The following is a 19,343-nucleotide window of genomic DNA, read 5'->3' as shown; positions in this document are numbered from 1 at the left end:
TCTTACTTAATTTAGCATCTCCTTAATCTTTCTAGTTTTTTGATATTGATCTGCCCTGGCTAAAATACCTGAAAGCCATCCTTTTCAGACCTGTATCTTAAATGAAAGTAAATAATTACCACAAAGGGCCGTGTGGAATCTATGAGCTTTAATACATTTAATTATAGAAAATTCTCTTGTGTTTTATGATAATTTGGTGTATTTCAACCATCTACAATTATAAGTGAAGAACAAAAGCAACTTATACTTCCCATCTAAAAAATTTTGAGTTAATGCCTCAGATAAGTTTTTCTATTAATTATTGGGGTCTAATAACACATATTTAAAAAACTATGGTGTGTTTGCTCTGCTGTGTTATTAATCACTAAGATGTAATTTATAGTTACACATCTTCTAGGAATCACTCTAATTTGTATGTATATTTAAAGAGGAAAGCATTTTTTTCTACTGATGCTTCTGAGAACAATGGCCTTGTGGAAGCTTTCTCAGCCCTCACATCAGAAAACACTCCTCTCTCTGAAAAATCTCTTCAGGTCAGAGTTCTTATTTCTTGACACTTTGGTTATCGTCTTAATCAAAAAAATAATAATTTGTTTTTGGTTTTGAGCTCTTTTGGTTTTTGACAAAGTATATTTTACTTTAAATATTCACCCTAAAATTATGCATATATTCTATACATATGTCCCCTAAAAGTACAGAATTAAGTGATGAAATAACAGGTATATAGATTCTTTCTCCTTTCCCACAGGGTTTGGTAAAGGAATAATAGCACATCAAATTTCCCATGAAAAAATGGACTTTGTTCAAAAATATAATCCTGTTTCTCTCACTGTGTGAAAAAAATGCCATACTTCTAAGATTTCCCCAAGCCTCACTACTATGGAATATATTCAATTAAGTAAATAAACATGAGAACAGGGTGTGAAAATGGAAGCAACCTATCACAGAAGCAAAAGAATCATTATATATATATATCACTATATATGGATATATAGAGATATATGCCAACATTTCCCCCTTAATTTTTGTGATAATTTTCACTGAATTTCACTTCATTCTCCTCTTTACTCAACTTGTGCACCTATGTTTTAATAACGACATTTAATAACTGCATTTTATTTAGATTTTAAAACTGCATAAACCCAGATTATTCTTTATTCATGTGAAAAATAAAATGTCTTTAGTCTGTTTCCTTCAAAATGTTTTATAAATTTCCCTATTTGTTCTTATCCATTTACACCATCTATATCTTGTGTTTATTTCCCTTTTTGTTTGTTTGTTTGTTTTATGTGTTTTGGGTCACACCCAGCAATGCTCATGCTCTGCACTCAGGAATTACTCCTGTGGAGCTTGGGGACCATATGGGATTCCAGGGATTGAACCCTAGCAGGCCGAGTACAAGACAATGCCCTACCCACTGAACTATTGCTCCAGTCCCTGTCATGTAACTATATGCCAAGAATTCTGACTTATAATTCTACCTACAAGTCACTACCTACTTTAAAATATATATGATCAACTAAATAGATTTGCTTTCCTCTACTTTCCAACCAAGAGGAGCACAGAAGCTGTAGGATGAAGGGATAAGCTAAAAGTACAGATTGTTTTGGAGATATGTTATTTCCTACAAAATAGATTAAGTTTGCTCTGAGATCTAGCTTTGAAATTGGTGAAGAAGAAACTGAAAAAAAAAAACAAAGTTTATTTTTGCGGGTTTCAATATAGTTGACAATGACGATAACACTCACTGAATAAAAATAATATAGAGCTTAACAATTTATGGGGATACTTTTATGCTCTTTAGTAATTGATAGCTGATAGCAATAATTGGTAGTTGATAGCTGGTAATAAAAACATTCTCATTATATTTTAAATATTTTGGAATTCCTATTGCAATGCCTTTCTAACTTAATTTCTAATGATAGGTTTTTAATTCAATATTTAAAAAATATTTTGGAGTTTTTATTTTGAATATTTATAATATTTTGTATTTTGAGGAGAGTTTAGTTGTAAATGACGTTCCTTTCTATCAATAAATAAACAAGAAAAATTGTCAATAGAGAAGGGATTTTGGGGTAGAGTAGCCACACCCAGCAGTGCTCAGGGATTTCTCCTGGCTATGTGATCAGGGATCATCACTTCTGGCAGGCTCTGGGGTCAGTATGGGGTGCTGGGGCTCAAATCTGGGTGATCTGTGTGTGAGACAAGTGCCCAACTACCTGTTCTATCACTTCAGACCTTGCAGTAATGATTTTAAGGAGTATTTTGTGTTCTGCTTAACTTTTTAACTTTGAGTATATGGTAGAATACTAAAATTGAGTATATGAAAGAAATTTAAAAATTTAAGACTAGAATTAATAAGTCAGCTAGAAATACCCCATTTGAAATACCAATAGATTTTAAAATAAATAATAGGGAGAAAGTTTTGTAAAGAAAAATATGGATTCATGTAAATGAGGGGTAGCTCTTGGAAGACGATTGTAACTACACAGAAGTATGTTATAATAATCAGAGTTTGTGGGAACTTAAAAGAGAAGCAACCCACTTTTCATTCATTGATTTTGTGTAGCATTACCATGCAGCCAAATTCTTCTAACTTTCTTATGGTTTTCTGATACTGAATCCAAAATAAGTCATTCATACTTCAATTTAATGGGATAGTAATGCTGTATCCACAGGACTAGGATTTTTGTCACCAATGATGCTATTAGAACACATCCTTCATGTCACCTCTTAGGTAAAAGTACTGGTGGTTTTGGACTGAGTTGCAGGGGAGTGGGACTTCCTATCATTAAAATGACAAGGTGGAGTGCATATTCTTAGGAAATGGGCATGACTGGCTCTCCTTGACTAAGAGCTATCCACAGAGTTGAAAAAAACCTCCCTATAAAAAGCCCCTCAGAGAAAATCTTTCATATCTGTTATTCTCAAAATTCTAGACTTGATGGATAGGTTTACTTCCCAGAGTTACTCACTCTACCATGTGAGAAAATTTTAAGATTTCAAGTCAATAAAATATCCATTATGTGCTTGTCTCATAATGTGGTAGTGTTGATGGCCCTCTTGAGCAGACCCTACCCCTTACCATATTCTATTTCTATTTAAATACTCTGCCACATCAAGAAGTATTAAGTGAGCATAAAAATAAGTAAATCAATAACAGCATGCACAGGTATACTCAAGCATATACACATACCAGCTTATTCATACTTGAAGTGGGTATTTGCCATAACAACTGAGGAAAGAAAAACATGGTGAAACCCTTCATTGTAGAGACTATGGCCCTACTCATGTGCATTTTATCATACCCTGTCTCCTCCTCAGATTCTATCTTTCTGAACTTTCTGACTAAAACTGTCATATAATAATCAGATGTGAGAGATATCTAAAGCCTAAGGTAGTATTCCATATATAAGTTTGTGAGGCCAAAAATTAAGAATTACGTTTTTAAAAAATGAAAATGAATGAAAGAATTCTCTTCTCTAGTTGCTAACTCAAACTTTTGCTTAAACAGCTTGAAAGTAGTGGGGAAAAGCTCAACCAAAGTCAGTGGATAAATGACACTATAATCATTGATAGCACCGTGGGAAAGGAAACATTCTTTCTCATCACATGGGACAAAATATTTCCCCTAATTTTTCTCCGAGATCCCGAAAGAACAAAGATGGAAAATTTCACAGAAGATAAAGATTCCAATATGACCTACCTTCGTATTCCAGGAATTGCTAAGGTAATCAATCTTTGTATTTTCTTAAAAATTTGTTTCAAAGTTGAAATATCTTATATATAAATACAGTGTCAATACTTATAGCATATTCAAAAATTAAGAGTAAATAGATAGTATTTGCTATAAACACGTGGTCCTGAAAATTATGGTATGGATGGAAAAAAGAACTAACTCATTTGAAGTAAGAAAAAGACAATATTTTTTAAAACTTAGAATAACTGAGTCTATAGTAAGAGAATGCACAACATAGTTATTTAATGTGTAGTTTTGAGAAGTAGGAAGCATTGGACTAATTTGGTGGGATTCACAGCTGTTGCTGGCTCTGGGGTCAGAAATTGCATCTGAGTTGGCCAAATGCAAGGAAAATACCTTAATCCCTGTACTATCTCTCCAGCCCCTAGAATTATTTCATAACATTATCATATCATAGACTGTAGAATTTGAGGTTAAACGCATGGTAAATTTTCAAAAATTTATACTTCCTAAGGTTTCATAGAGGTGAATATGCATTACAACAGATACTTTGTTCAAATTGTTTCTTCTCTCATCCTATCTTGTCCTCCAACCTTTGAAACTCTCAACACACTATTTATTGTGCAACATACTTGTAAATATATTTTGGAATACAAAAATAGGAATACATAAAAGAGTTTGATCTTGGATGCCTATCACATTTCCATTTAATTTTTAGGATGGTGTTTGGACTTACAGTCTTCAAGCCAAAGCAAATGAAGAAATATTAACTATTACCGTAAATTCTCAGGTAGCAAATTCTTCTGTGTCTCCAATCACAGTAAATGCTAAAATGAATCAAGGCACAAATTCCCCAGCCCTATGGTTGTATATGCAGAAGTACTAAAAGGGTTTACACCCATTCTTGGAGCCTCTGTGAGAGCCATCATTGAATCAGACCATGGAACCACAACTTTGGAACTTTTAGATAATGGTGCAGGTAATTTACAGGTTTTCATGGATGAACTTATATCTTTATGTTAAGGAACAATAGTAAAAACACCAAGAGAATTGATGAATATTATTGATGAACATCAGGATCCAAAAAAATCTGTCTTGGTAAAACCTATAAATGACTATCATATAGCTTACACATGGTAAACACTCAGTAAATGTTATTTGCATTGATCTCTAGAACAAGAACTGACATTATTGTTTGTCATATATCAACCAATATCTCTTTTAAAGTTAAGGATGTCATATTCAAGCTATTGAGGATGGAACATTAAGATTCTTAAAAAGGGTTCCTTCATATTTTAAGTGCTTCAAATATCATTATGAAAGACTAAACAGAAGGATCAAACACAAGTGGTCATATGAGGGTAAGGGTAAGTCCTGGGTCCTTTGTAGGGAGTGACAGGCAAAGGGATTCCCAAGAGCTGAAACAAAACACAACTTACAAAATAAAAATAATCCTGGGAGTTAGGCCTAAGGGCAGCAGAACTGCCACAAGAGCGTTGGAAGTCATGGGGTATCAGACACCAAATTTGACTGGTGGGAAATAAGATGAGGTGTTGAACATTGTCTTCTGTCTCCTAATTTGTATAGGTAAATGATGCTTAACTACTTTTTTTTAACAAGACTCTGAATAGTTTTCAGAAATTCACTTTCCTTTAAGAGTTCAGTAGGCAAAAAAAAAAAAAGCAATATACGCAACGAGCATCTGACTTAACAGAAGTTTCAATCGGTGCCTTTAAAATAGTTCCTTTTTCCAAATTCTTCTGTGACACATTATAACTGATTTGCCCAAATATCAGTGATCCTATCCTCCCAGCCATCTCCACCTGGACTCTGTGGGTCTGCTCACGTCCAGAGAAATGCTGAAGGAGAGTGCCAAGAGGCCTGCCCCAGTGTACGCTCTAGCCCTGAAGGATTTTTAATGCACACTAAATAGGACCCTTCACTGAGAGATTGAGATATTTGTGTTCCATTTATGATCCAGAGTGGGACAGAGATTCAAAAAACTTATCATAAGAACCTTTATCTTTCATTATCAGCCTTCTGTAAAACATGTTTGCTACTTAACAAGAGCCTCCAGTTCTTATACTATCAAGAAATATGCTTATGAGAGGGTATTTCTGATCTTCTCCCAAAAGTTGCTTCTAATGAAAGATAAGTTTTGCAATGTCAGAGTAGGGAGTTAATGGATCACAGTGATCAGGAGTTGAAGATTTTTTTAAGTCTAAGTAATCTGTTCATGACTTAAGTGGAAATTAAAATCTATGCAAAAATATGCATTTAATGGAAATTCATCTAATTTGAACAGACACCTCAATATGTTTGAGTAAAGTAAGACGACAAGTCATTTTAAATCATTTGGTTGACAAATGGTAAAAAGTTTCATGATAATCTGCTTATAATTTTGTAAGAGAAAGATGTTTCAGATAAAAATAGCAATATATGTAATATTATACAAATATACTAAAGTATATATTTATGTAAATATATATCACTAAACATAATTGTTGACATATTATATATGTATATATTATAGATAGATGTGTATCTCTCACACAAAGCCCAAACTGTTATAATATAAATAAATGTTTAATTTCAAAATACATAAATTTCTTTACAAAAGTAGTTCACTCTTTCTTTTCTAAAACTAGGTGACGATTCTATAAAGAATATGGTGACTACTCCAGATATTATACAGATTATAAAGGAAATGGCTGACATAATTTAAAAATACAGGTTCATCGAGGCGCAACTGCCATGAGAAGCTTAAGATATTCCCCAAATAGAGCAGCATTTGTACCAGGCTGGGTAGTTAATGGTAAGTATGTCATAAATGTCCTAAATCTTGTACTGGCTTCAATAATTATGATCTGATATTGCTAAAACTTCATACATTTTGAGCATTTGTAGAAAATTATTCATTACAAACAATACAAAATAAATTATTTAGGGCTGCTATTAGAGTAGGCTTCAGTGGTGCTTGGAAAAATTCAAAATAATGGTGGTGAGAATGTGTAATGGTGATGGGATTGGTGTTGGAATATTGAGTGTAATCAATTATGAAAAACTTTATAAAAATAAAATTTAAGGAATAAATAAATAAAGCTTCATACAGTTTATAACTGGAACTGAAGTTTTTTTTTTTATCTCCTATAATGAAGTTCATAGTCATAAAGAGATTTGCCTCACTCTCCCTTTCCGCCGCCCAAGCCGAGCTGGTCTCCCTTCTTAAATACCCAGGTCAGTTTTAGCGTCGTTTCTCGAACCTGGAACTTTGGATTGCACTGCGCAAGCCACGGAGGCGGCGTTCCGCGGACTCCGGGCAACAAAGCTGATCCGAGCCCCTCTGCCTCTCCCTTTCTACCGCCCAAGCCCAGCTGGTCTCTCCTTCCCACCAAATCTTTTCTCCCGGGATACATACCAGGTAGCTGTAGGGGTGTGGCCACTTTAGAAGTGGGCGTGGCTTTTTAGAAAGTGGGCGTGTCCTAATTTTTGGTGGGACAAAGCTGATGTGACTGCAGGTAGTTTACACAAATCAAGAAATCTCATCCCTACACCTACACAACAACATGAAGAAATAACGCAAATCTCCGCCACAGGGAGACCACGAGAAAATAAGTCCATAAGACTCACTAGGTGCTAGCCACCTTAGGGACCTCTCTGACAAGGAATTCAGATATGAAGTCATTAAGATGTTCAATCAACTCGATGAAACAGACAGATATCCGCTAAACTGAAAGAGGACATGAAAGAAACAATCGATTGCACAATTGACAAAATACAGCAAGAAATGAGAGCCGAAATTGGAAAACTTCACACAGAAATGGCACGCATCACAGATTCCCTAGATGAAGTCAACAACTCACTCTCTGCCCTCAAAAATAGAATGACCACAGCTGAGGAAAGAATCAGTGACCTGGAAGATCAGCTGCACCAAGCCAACAAGCAACAACAAACAGTGGAAAAGGACCTCAAAATAGCTCTACAGAGAATCAGAGTCCTACAAGATGATTCCAAAAGAAACAACACTAGAATCATTGGACTACCAGAAACTCAGGGTAACAATCCCAATGAAAAAAAAACATGTTTAAACAAATCATCACCGAGAAATTACCAGAGCTCCACAATACAGCCATTCAGATTCAAGAAGTCCGAAGTGTGCCAGCTAAAAGAGACCCCAACAGAAACACTCCAAGACATATTATAGTTAGAATGATCGATGCTGCCAAAAGAGACACAATACTGCAAGCGGCAAGGGCAAAAAAGGAAATCACACACAAAGGAGCACCCCTGAGATTCACAGCAGACCTATCAGAGGAAACCCTCCAAGCCCGAAGGCAGTGGCCAGATATACTAAAAAAACTCACTGAAATGAATGCTTCACCGAGAATACTCTATCCGGCTAAACTCTCACTCAAAATCGAAGGAATGCTACACTATTTTCTAGGTAAACAGCAGCTCAGGAACTTCATAGACTCAAAACCAAATCTAAAACAAGGCCTAAAGGGGCTAATATAAGACAAGACAAACCCTACAACCACAACACACCCGCACAGAAACATGACACAAAACCCCATAACCATACTCTCTCTCAATGTCAACAGTCTCAATTCACCATTTAAGAGACACAAAGTGGCAAAATGGATACAGAGACAGAACCCAACATTCTGCTGCCTACAAGAAACTCATCTCAACACTCAGAGCAAACATAGACTCAAAGTCAAAGGATGGAAAACAATCCTGCAAGCAAACAGCTCCTGCAAAAAAGCTGGGGTGGCCATACTAATATCCGACAACAATAATTTCACCTTGAAAAAAACTAGAAGGGACAGTAAAGGCTGTTTTCTCTTCATCAAGGGATATGTACAACAGGAAGAAATCACACTCTTAAATGTATATGCACCTAATGAGGGAACAGCTAAATATTTAAAACAACTGCTAGCAGATTTTAAGGAGGACATTACAAGCAACACAATAGTACTTGGATACTTCAACATTGCCCTATCACCTCTGGAAAGATCAACAAGAACAAAACCAGCAAGGAATCATTGGCTTTGAAAGAAGAAATGGAAGAGAGAGGGCTTATATACCTTTACAGGGCTTTACACCCCAAAAAGAAAGAATACACATTCTTCTCCAGTGAACATGGAACATTTTCCAAAATAGGCCATGTCCTAGGACACAAAACATACCTCAACAGAATCAGGAAGATAGAAATAGTATCAGCCATCTGTTCAGACCATGATGCACTGAGGATAGAAGTGAATCACACACAGACACGGAAAACCAAATCAAAGACCTAGAAGTTAAACAACTCGATGCTGAACAACGAGTGGGTCAGGAAGGAAGTCAAGGACGAAATCAAAAGATACTTGGAAACAAATGAGAATGAAGACACGAGCTACCAGAACCTATGGGATGCAGCGAAAGACGTATTAAGGGGAAAATTTATAGCTCTGCAAGCATATCTTAGGTCTGTAGAAACAATGCACATAAACAACTTGACCTCACAGCTCAAGACCTTAGAAAAGGATCAACAGAAAGAGCCTAAATCAGGCAGAAGGAAAGAGATCATAAAACTTAGAGCAGAAATCAATGACATGGAAACCAAAGAAACAATCCGAAAGATCAATGAAACCAAGAACTGGTTCTTCGAGAAAATAAACAAGATAGATAAACCACTAGCAACACTCACAAAGAAACAGAGAGAGAGAACCCTAATAAATCAAATCAGAAATGAGAAGGGGGATATCACAACAGAAACCAAAGAAATCCAAAAGATCATCAGATACTACTTTGAAAGTCTGTATGCCACGAAACAAGAGAACCTAGAAGAAATGGACAAATTCCTGGACTCCTATCATCTCCCAAAGCTGAATCAAGTAGATCTGGAGTATCTGAATAGACTTATTAACATCAACGAAATAGAAACTGCAATCAAAAGTCTTCCCAAAAACAAAAGCCCGGGTCCAGATGGATTCACTAGTGAATTTTTCCAAACATTTAAAGAGGACCTGCTGCCAGTCTTTCTCAAGCTTTTCCAGGAAATTGAAAAAACGGAAACTCTCCCAAATAGTTTCTATGAAGCCCATATCTCTCTAATAACAAAATGAAACAAAGACAACACGAGAAAAGAAAACTAAAGGCCGATATCCCTGATGAACACGGATGCGAAGTTTCTCAACAAAATACTAGCAAATAGAATTCAACTACTCATCAAAAAGATCATACACCATGACCAAGTAGGATTCATCCCGGGGATGCAAGGCTTGTTCAACACTCAGAAATCAATCAACATAATCCACCATATCAACAAAAGAAAAGATAAAAACCATTTGGTCATATCCATAGATGCAGAGAAAGCATTTGACAAGACCCAGCATCAATTTATGATGAAAACCCTAGCTAAAATGGAGATAAAGGGGACATTCCTCAACATAGTTAAAGCCATCTACCACAAGCCTACAGCAAGCATCGTCCTCAATGGCGTGAAACTGAGAGCCTTCCCTCTAAGATCAGGGACGAGACAAGGATGTCCACTCTCTCCACTGCTGTTCAATATAGTACTGGAGGTACTTGCAATAGAGATTAGGCAAGAAAAATATATTAGGAGCATCCAGGTAGGAAAGGAAGAAATCAAGCTCTCACTATTCGCAGACGATATGATACTATACCTAGAGAATCCTAAAACCTCTACCAAGAAACTTCTAGAAATAATAGGCTTGTATAGTAAAGTGGCAGGCTATAAAATCAATACCCAAAAGTCCATGGCTTTCCTATATGCAAATAGTGAAAGAGAAGAAAGTGACATGAAGAAAACAATCCCATTCACAACTGTGCCCCAGAAAATCAAGTACCTAGGAATCACCTTAACTAACGAAGTAAAGGACCTCTACAAAGAAAACTACAAAAAACTAATTCAGGAAATAAAAGAGGACAGGAGGAAGTGGAAAAATATCCCCTGTACATGGATCGGGAGAATTAGCATTGTCAAAATGGCAACACTTCCCAAAGCACTGTATAAATTCAATGCAATCCCTATTAGGATACCATGACATTCTTCAAAGAAGTGGAGCAAACACTCCTGAAATTTATATGGAACAATAAACCCCCACGAATAACTAAAGCAATTCTAGGGAAAAAGAAAATGGGAGGAATCAACCTCCCTAACTTCAAACTCTACTACAAGGCAGTAATAATTAAAACAGCATGGTACTGGAACAAAGGCAGAGCTGTAGATCAATGGAACAGGGTTGAATATACTGACATCTCCCTCCAAGAATACGAGCATCTAATCTTCGATAAGGGGGCAAGAAAAGTGAAGTGAAGCAGGGAAAGCCTCTTTAACAAATTATGCTGGCAAAACTGGACGGCTACATGCAAAATGGGCTCAGATCTCTGCCTAACTCCATGTACAAAAGTAAGATCTAAGTGGATTAAAGACCTCAACATCAGACCGGAATCTATAAGGTACATTGAGGAAAAAGTTGGCAAAACCTTTCATGACATAGAAGCTAATGGTGCCTTCAAAGATGTCACACCGCTGGCCAAGCAAGTGAAAACAGAGATAGACAAGTGGGACTATCTTAAACTAAGAAGCTTCTGCACCTCAATAGAAACAGTGACCAAAATACAAAGACAGTCTACAGAATGGGAAGGGATATTCACCAATACACATCTGATAAGGGGTTAATTTCAAGGATATACAAAGTACTGGTTCAACTCCACAAAAAGAAAACATTCAACCCCATCAAAAAATGGGGAGATGAAATGAATAGAAACTTTCACAAAGAAGAAATCCGAACGGCTAAAAGGCACATGAGAAAATGTTCCACATCATTAACCATCAGGGAGATGCAGATCAAAATCACAATGAGACATCACTTCACACCACAGTGACTGGCCCATAACCACAAGAACAAAAGCAACTGGTGCTGGCGAGGATGTGGTGAGAAAGGGACATTCCTTCACTGTTGGTGGGAATGCCGACTGGTTCAGCACTTTTGGAAAACAGTATGGTTGATTCTCAAAAAACTAGAAATTGAGCTCCCATTTCATCCAGCAATACCACTCCTGGGAATATATCCCAGAGAGGCAAAAAAAGTATAGTCGAAGTGACATCTGCAATTGCCTGTTTATTGCAGCACTCTTTACAATAGCCAGAATCTGGAAAAAACCTGAGTGCCCGAGAACAGATGACTGGTTAAAGAAACTTTGGTACATTTACACAATGAAGTACTATGTAGCTGTTAGAAAAGACGAAGTCACAAAATTCACATACAAGTGGTCACGATCACGATCATCACGACCACCCTGTTGTTCGTCGATTTGCCTCGAGCAGGTGCCAGAAACGTCTTCTTCGTCCTAGCCCTGAGATTTTTTTTTTTAAAGTGCCATATTCAAGGCTTTTTCAGGGTGAGGAGAATGAGACCCATCATTGTTACTGGTATTTGGCATATTGGGTATACCACGGGGAGTTTGCCAGACTCAGCCGTGTGGACATGTTACATTTGGTAGCCTGCCAGTTTGACCAAATTAGGAATGAGATGATAAGATGCCGCGCGGCCTCGAATGCGGCCGCGCGCTTCCGGGAGCTGAGTGGGATGATCTCTGGATCCTGGCCGTTGTTGGAGTTACACGGCAGTTGGTGGGTGTAACTGTCTAGTTACTGGCAGGTCCAGTCCCAAACTGTGCAGGCTTGGAGATCTCAGCCCCGGGTCCCACACACCTGGGTTCCTCTGTCAGTTCTTTTATGCGTGAGGCTCATCCAAGTGTGTGGAGAGTGGTCCCAGCATGGCCTTGGCTGGGCCGCGGTGGTCTTCAGGTGTTGGGCCCTGGTGGAGACAGTCAGGCATAGTGTAGGAGATTCTGCCTTGTTCTCTCCCAGGAGCTGAGTGTGATGATCTCTGGATCCTGGCCGTTGTTGGAGTTACACGGCAGTTGGTGGGTGTAACTGTCTAGTTACTGGCAGGTCCAGTCCCAAACTGCGCAGGCTTGGAGATCTCAGCCCCGGGTCCCACACACCTGGGTTCCTCTGTCAGTTCTTTTATGTGTGAGGCTCATCCAAGTGTGTGGAGAGTGGTCCCAGCATGGCCTTGACTGGGCCTCGGTGGTCTTCAGCTGTTGGTCCCTGGTGGAGACAGTCAGGCCTAGGGTAGGAGACTGCCTTGTTCTCTCCCAGGAGCTGAGTGTGATGATCTCTGGATCCTGGCCGTTGTTGGAGTTACACGGCAGTTGGTAGGTGTAACTGTCTAGTTACTGGCAGGTCCAGTCCCAAACTGTGCAGGCTTGGAGATCTCAGCCCCGGGTCCCACACACCTGGGTTCCTCTGTCAGTTCTTTTAGGCGTGAGGCTCATCCAAGTGTGTGGAGAGTGGTCCCAGCATGGCCTTGGCTGGGCCTCGGTGGTCTTCAGCTGTTGGGCCCTGGTGGAGACAGTCAGGCATAGGGTAGGAGACTACCTTGTTCTCTCCCAGGAGCTGAGTGTGATGATCTCTGGATCCTGGCCGTTGTTGGAGTTACACGGCAGTTGGTGGGTGTAACTGTCTAGTTACTGGCAGGTCCAGTCCCAAACTGTGCAGGCTTGGAGATCTCAGCCCCGGGTCCCACACACCTGGGTTCCTCTGTCAGTTCTTTTATGCGTGAGGCTCATCCAAGTGTGTGGAGAGTGGTCCCAGCATGGCCTTGGCTGGGCCTCGGTGGTCCTCAGCTGTTGGCCCCTGGTGGAGACAGTCAGGCCTAGGGTAGGAGACTGCCTTGTTCTCTCCCAGGAGCTGAGTGTGATGATCTCTGGATCCTGGCCGTTGTTGGAGTTACACGGCAGTTGGTGGGTGTAACTGTCTAGTTACTGGCAGGTCCAGTCCCAAACTGTGCAGGCTTGGAGATCTCAGCCCCGGGTCCCACACACCTGGGTTCCTCTGTCAGTTCTTTTAGGCGTGAGGCTCATCCAAGTGTGTGGAGAGTGGTCCCAGCATGGCCTTGGCTGGGCCTCGGTGGTCTTCAGCTGTTGGGCCTTGGTGGAGACAGTCAGGCATAGGGTAGGAGACTCTGCCTTGTTCTCTCCCAGGAGCTGAGTGTGATGATCTCTGGATCCTGGCCGTTGTTGGAGTTACACGGCAGTTGGTGGGTGTAACTGTCTAGTTACTGGCAGGTCCAGTATACAAGTGGTACTACATGGAAAATATCATGTTAAGCGAAATGACTCACAAAGAAAGGGATAGACATAGAAAGATTGCATTCATCTGGGGAACATAAAGTAACAAAATAGGAAATTAACACCCAAGAATGGCCAAGATTAGTACCAGGAATTCTACTCCATGACTTGGAGGCCAACCACACATACTAGGGAAAAGGGAGCTCAGATAAAGAGGGGAACACCAAATAAAGGTGTTGGGAGGACCCTCCCAGGATGGGAGAAGCATGCTTAAAATAGACTATAGACCAAACATGATTGCCACTCAGTGCCTCTTTTGCAAACCACAACACCCAAAAGGAGATAGAGAACAGAGGGGAATGCCCTGCCACAGAGCCAGGGTGGGATGGGGGGGGGGGGTGTGGGGGGTGGGAGGGATACTGGGATGCATGGTGGTGGGAAGTGGGCACTGGTGGAGGGATGGTATTTGATCATTATATAATTGAAACCCAAGCACAAAAATGTTTGTCTGCAACTGTACCTCATGATGTCTCACTATGAAAAAAATAAAGAAAAATATGAAACAAAAAATAATAAATAAATATTGTAAACCTAAACTTGGGTAGGATTCAGAGATAAATGTTTATTCTTAATTTCTGCATCACAGAGACCCAAGTTGATCTACTTGATAGAGACAATATCCTATGAAAGGGCAACAGAAAGTACTTGAAGTTTGCTAAGAATATATCTTAAATGTCCTGTCTTTTAAAAAAGTAATTAAATGACATGATACAACTGTAAGAAAACTACAATGGTCATCATTTTGCAATATGCAAATCTATCAAATCAACACGTTGTAGACTTAACACTTCAACTATTTTATGTGTCAATTATATTTCAATAAAGCTGAGGGTAAAGGTAAAAAAAAAGAGATTTGCCTCCAAGTTGACATAACCCTTGGTACAGTGTATGACCTTGTAATCAATGAATAAATACAATCCATTATTACATTAGTTTGAAGGATATTCTATGTTATCAATAATACCTTTAATTTTATGTTCAAGGTGAAGAAATCAGATGAATATGTTATGTGCTTAAGTATAAACCATTGAAAAATATATCCTTCAGTTACATATATCATGATCACGATCATCCTGTTGTTCATCGATTGCCTCAAGTAGGCACCAGTAATGTCTCCTTCGTCCTTGCCCTGAGATTTTAAAAAGTGCCATATTCAAGACTCTTTTAGGGTTAGCAGAACAAGATCCATCATTGCTACTGGTATTTGGCATATTGGGTACACCACAGAGAGTTTGCCAGACTCTGGCAATTTATAGTATTTATATACTATAAATATACATAAATATATACAACTTTGAGTGTTTTCAGTTACAAGACCAAAATGTATTTAGTAAGGTTATGATAAAGATTAAGAATGCAGCTGGAAAACATCGGGTTGTCCTTGCTCCTTTCCCAGGGAGCTTAAGGTATATTGCCACTCCCACAACAGTGCCCCTGAGGAGCAACCAATTCCAACAAGCTCTATATTATCCTATATTGCTTTTCTCTTTCCTTTATGTCATTGGCATGCTTTAATTAATAATGTATACTTTTCACATGAATACAGCTCATGCTATGCTTTGTAACATGGGAATTAATTGACTCCAAAATAATATTTACTCCTGGGGATACATATTTACTTGACTTATGCCTCAGTTGCCCTTAGTTCTTAGCCCTCCAAGAACAGGGTCCCGACAAGGGACTAGATGGACCCAGGAAAAGCTGTGAGCTATGCTGGCATCAAAATGGGCCGGGCCAAGCACCATAATACATAACTATATGTTAAGAGCGTAGTCATGGACAAACTCTGTCATGACCCAAAAAGATGCAACTGAATAAGGACCTGGCCTGAGGACTGTGGTCTAGAATATATAGCGAGATTTCCACAGGAAGACCTAAGTTTTAAGCTTAATATATCTCTTACTGTGTTCATAAAAAATATTATAAGAAGTAAATTTACAATTTTTTAAATAGATTACAAGCTGAGGAAAGAAGAAAGCAATCTCCCCCCTCCCTCACCACCCGCCCCAAAAGAATCCTGCCCTTGAGTGGATTTCCTAGTAATATGGAATAATCTCAAATGAAATTTTGTCCTTTATCTGATCTCTTGAAGGAGTGGCTTTACCTCAATTTGTTGTTATGATAACTGTCAACCCCACCTTCGTGTATCCCCACCCTTCATATGTAACAGTGCTGTAGAGAGTAGGTGGGGACTAGAGAGTTGGGAATAGATTTTGAAGATAGAAAATCGACTAGTAGAATAAGGATGAGAACTGAGACTTTGGAGACTTTGGGACTTTGGGACGAGAAGGAAGACTAGATGACAAAGATGATTGGAAGTAGAGGACTTTGAGGTCTACGAGGAGACTAGGATGATGGAACTATAATGACTGGGACTAAAATCAAAACTACGACTATGATTGTGAAGTAAGGGGAGAGATCCGACTACACCGGGGAAGAGAGAGAAATAAACTGACTACCGACTAGCCTGGGGCCCAGGTCCCTGTTTCTCCATTTCTCTGCCCATCCCCAACCTCCACAGTGGGCCGGCATGGGGAAGCTCCAGTCCCTGTTCTCATCCTGCGTGTCGTCACTGCATTTTTTTTAGAAACTCACAGAATACATTCTTTATTAGGTTTCCTATTTCTCATTCCTTATCTTCTGACTTTTAGGGGATTTCTGAAGACAATTAGAATAAAACCCCAAGTCTTATTTTTTAGCACTTGCACAGGGAGGAAGAGAAGAGCCTGGCTCAAGTACTTACAAGGAAAACTTTCTCAAATAAAAAAAAAATAAGAGAGAGCACATGGGGGCGAAAGATTTAAAGGCATATACTCCATGGGGATTGAGTGCAATATTCATTTCAAAGCAGTTCATTGCTGCACTGTCTCCTACAAGATCCTGGTCAGGATACTAAAGAAAGATTTTTTCCATTCATAGATGGACATTTGCAACTTTGTCACCAAATTCAATACAATTTTACCTGTGTATTTCTGGGATGAAATAAAGCAGCATTAACAAGAAATTTATTTTATTGAGTTCTGAAAAATACTTGTACATTTTGTGCATTAAATAACAGAAATTTTTTATTCCAGGAGAAATTCAAGGAAACCCACCAAGACCTGAGACTGATAAGGACATTCAAACAAACGTGGAGAATTTCAGCAAAATGGCGGCTGGAGGTGCCTTTATACATAAAGGTGTTCCACCTAATTTCAATCCCTATACTCTTGACTATTTCCCACCAAATCAAATCACAGATCTTGAGGCCACATGTGAGGGGAATATGATCACTTTAACATGGACAGCACCAGGAGATGATTTTGATATCGGAAAAGGTAAGGATGAAGTTTTATGTAGAGTGAAAGATGCTCATTTCAAAAGCAAGAGTAAAAGTAGGTAAAATAAAACTGACATTAATTGGTAACTTTTTAAAATATTTACTATATACACTCATGCTTAAATCAATAAAACAGAACACACTTTTCATACAAAGACGTTGCATCTGGCAAAGATCAAAATTAAAATTCATCTTTTATATAAAAAACTAGTCTTTGGAGAATAAACATGACTTAAGTGACATTTTTCAGGTGAGAGAATAAAAGGGAATTTAGCATTGTATGCTCTGTTTCTAAATTACATGTAATCGTTTTTAGTTCAACGGTATATCATAAGAAAAAGTGGAGATATCCTTGATCTTAAAGACTATTTGATGATGCCGAGCAAGTAATCACTAAGAATCTGATACCAAAGAATGTCAACTCTAAGGAAACATTTGCATTTGAACAAGACAATATTGCAAGAGAAGATGCAACCGACATGTTCTTTGCCATTCAAAGTGTGGATGATAGCGGTCAACAATCTGAAATATCCAACATTGCACAAGTAGCATTGTTTATTCCTCAAGATGAACAAGAGGAAAATTATCCTAGTTCTGGAATAGTATTTCTACTGTGGTATTGGCGGTGCTTGGAACTCTGGCAGCTAAAGTTAGTGTTCCTAGAATACAACAGATGCTATTGGGCTACACTAGCACGCGACAGGGACAAATGGAGACATTACTGGTGCCCGCTTGAGCAAATCGATGATTAATGGGAAGTCAAGTGATCAAGTGACAAGTGATCAAATGACAAGTGATCAAGTCATACAAAAGTGTTTGCTTTTCTGGGGCACAATTGTGAACGGGATTGTTTTTCATGTTGCTTTCTTCTCTCTCACTGTTTGCGTATAGGAAAGCCATGGACTTTTGGGTATTGATTTTATAGCCTGCAACTTTACTATACGAGTCTATTGTTTCTAGGAGTCAAAAAACAATAGCAAGTATTTGAGGAAAAAATATGTTTGGTTTTGTTAAATTGAAATATAAATTGATGTTACTATTATCACCAAAATTTTCTCATATTCAACTATGTACAACACAAGGTCATGCTTACTACAATGTATTAATATGGAAGGCGCTCACAGAAAAATCAGTTAACAGATTTTGAACATAGTTTTGCTTATTTTAGTTCAATAAATCATACGGCGAAGAGTGTATATTGGTGTTTGGTTTTTATTAAAAAGTCCTAATAGGATGTGGTTGTGGCTCAAGTGGTAGAGAAATGCCTCCATGAGACCCTCAGTTCCAATATGTAGTGCCACGTGGCTCCCTGAGCCCACGAGACCTAAGCACCGATCAACCTACCTGTGACCCTCATTGTGTCTGTCATGGGCAGGAGTGCATGCACACTCACACACACACACACACACACACACACCCCATATCTATTTGTGAATTTTTCCTTCATTATTACACAAAATTACTGAAATCTTTGATTTCAGATAAACAAAACTAAAAATAGTTTAAACAATCCTTATTTAGCACTAAAAGTCATAGCCAAAAGTAAGACCCCTAGTAATAAATAAGATGACTGAAATTATGTAATTTGGGAAGAATGGGTGTGTAATCTCTGTGGAGGCTAGGGAAATCCTGGCGGCCCTCACTCTCACCACTTGCGTTCTGTGGGCTCGGGCTACTCACCAGACCCAGGTGGTCCATGCCATAGGTGGATGAAGGGAGAAATGAGGGCCAAGCTGTCTGATGATCAGTTGCCACTTATTCCACTCTTCCCAAGCTCTTGTCCCAGTCTCACTAAGCTCCCCATTCTAGTCTCATACTGCCCCTCATTCCCGTCTCCTCTTGTCTCTCTCGCTCATCTCTCTGCATTCCTTTCTCGCAGCCACTTCTTTCATCTCTCCATGCATCTGTTCCTGTATTCTTCCCCTACATTCTTCTTCCTCTGTCCTCCTTGCTAGTCTCTCCGTGCTCCATCTTGCTCCCTCCTCTCTCTAGTCTCTCCCCAACTCCCCAGCATTGGGGGTAGCACATCAACATGTCAAAAGCCCTTCCTGATTTCCAATCAGGTGCAAGGGAGGGAAATACCACCTAGGAGTGTTTGTCCTCTCCTTAGTCCAA

General features: G+C 38.9%; 1 pseudogene; it reads left to right on the top strand.

Moving 5' to 3' along the window:
* Positions 1–18,523, top strand: part of LOC130031505 (calcium-activated chloride channel regulator 4-like) — a 48,988-nt pseudogene extending 30,465 nt beyond the window's left edge.
* Positions 18,524–19,343: the final 820 nt, after the last annotated feature.

This window comes from Sorex fumeus, unplaced genomic scaffold, assembly GCF_029834395.1.
Source record: "Sorex fumeus unplaced genomic scaffold, SorFum_2.1 ptg000047l, whole genome shotgun sequence".
Lineage (NCBI taxonomy): Eukaryota > Metazoa > Chordata > Mammalia > Eulipotyphla > Soricidae > Sorex > Sorex fumeus.
Note: the sequence above shows the minus strand (reverse complement) of the source record. Positions and strands in the feature narration are given on the sequence as shown.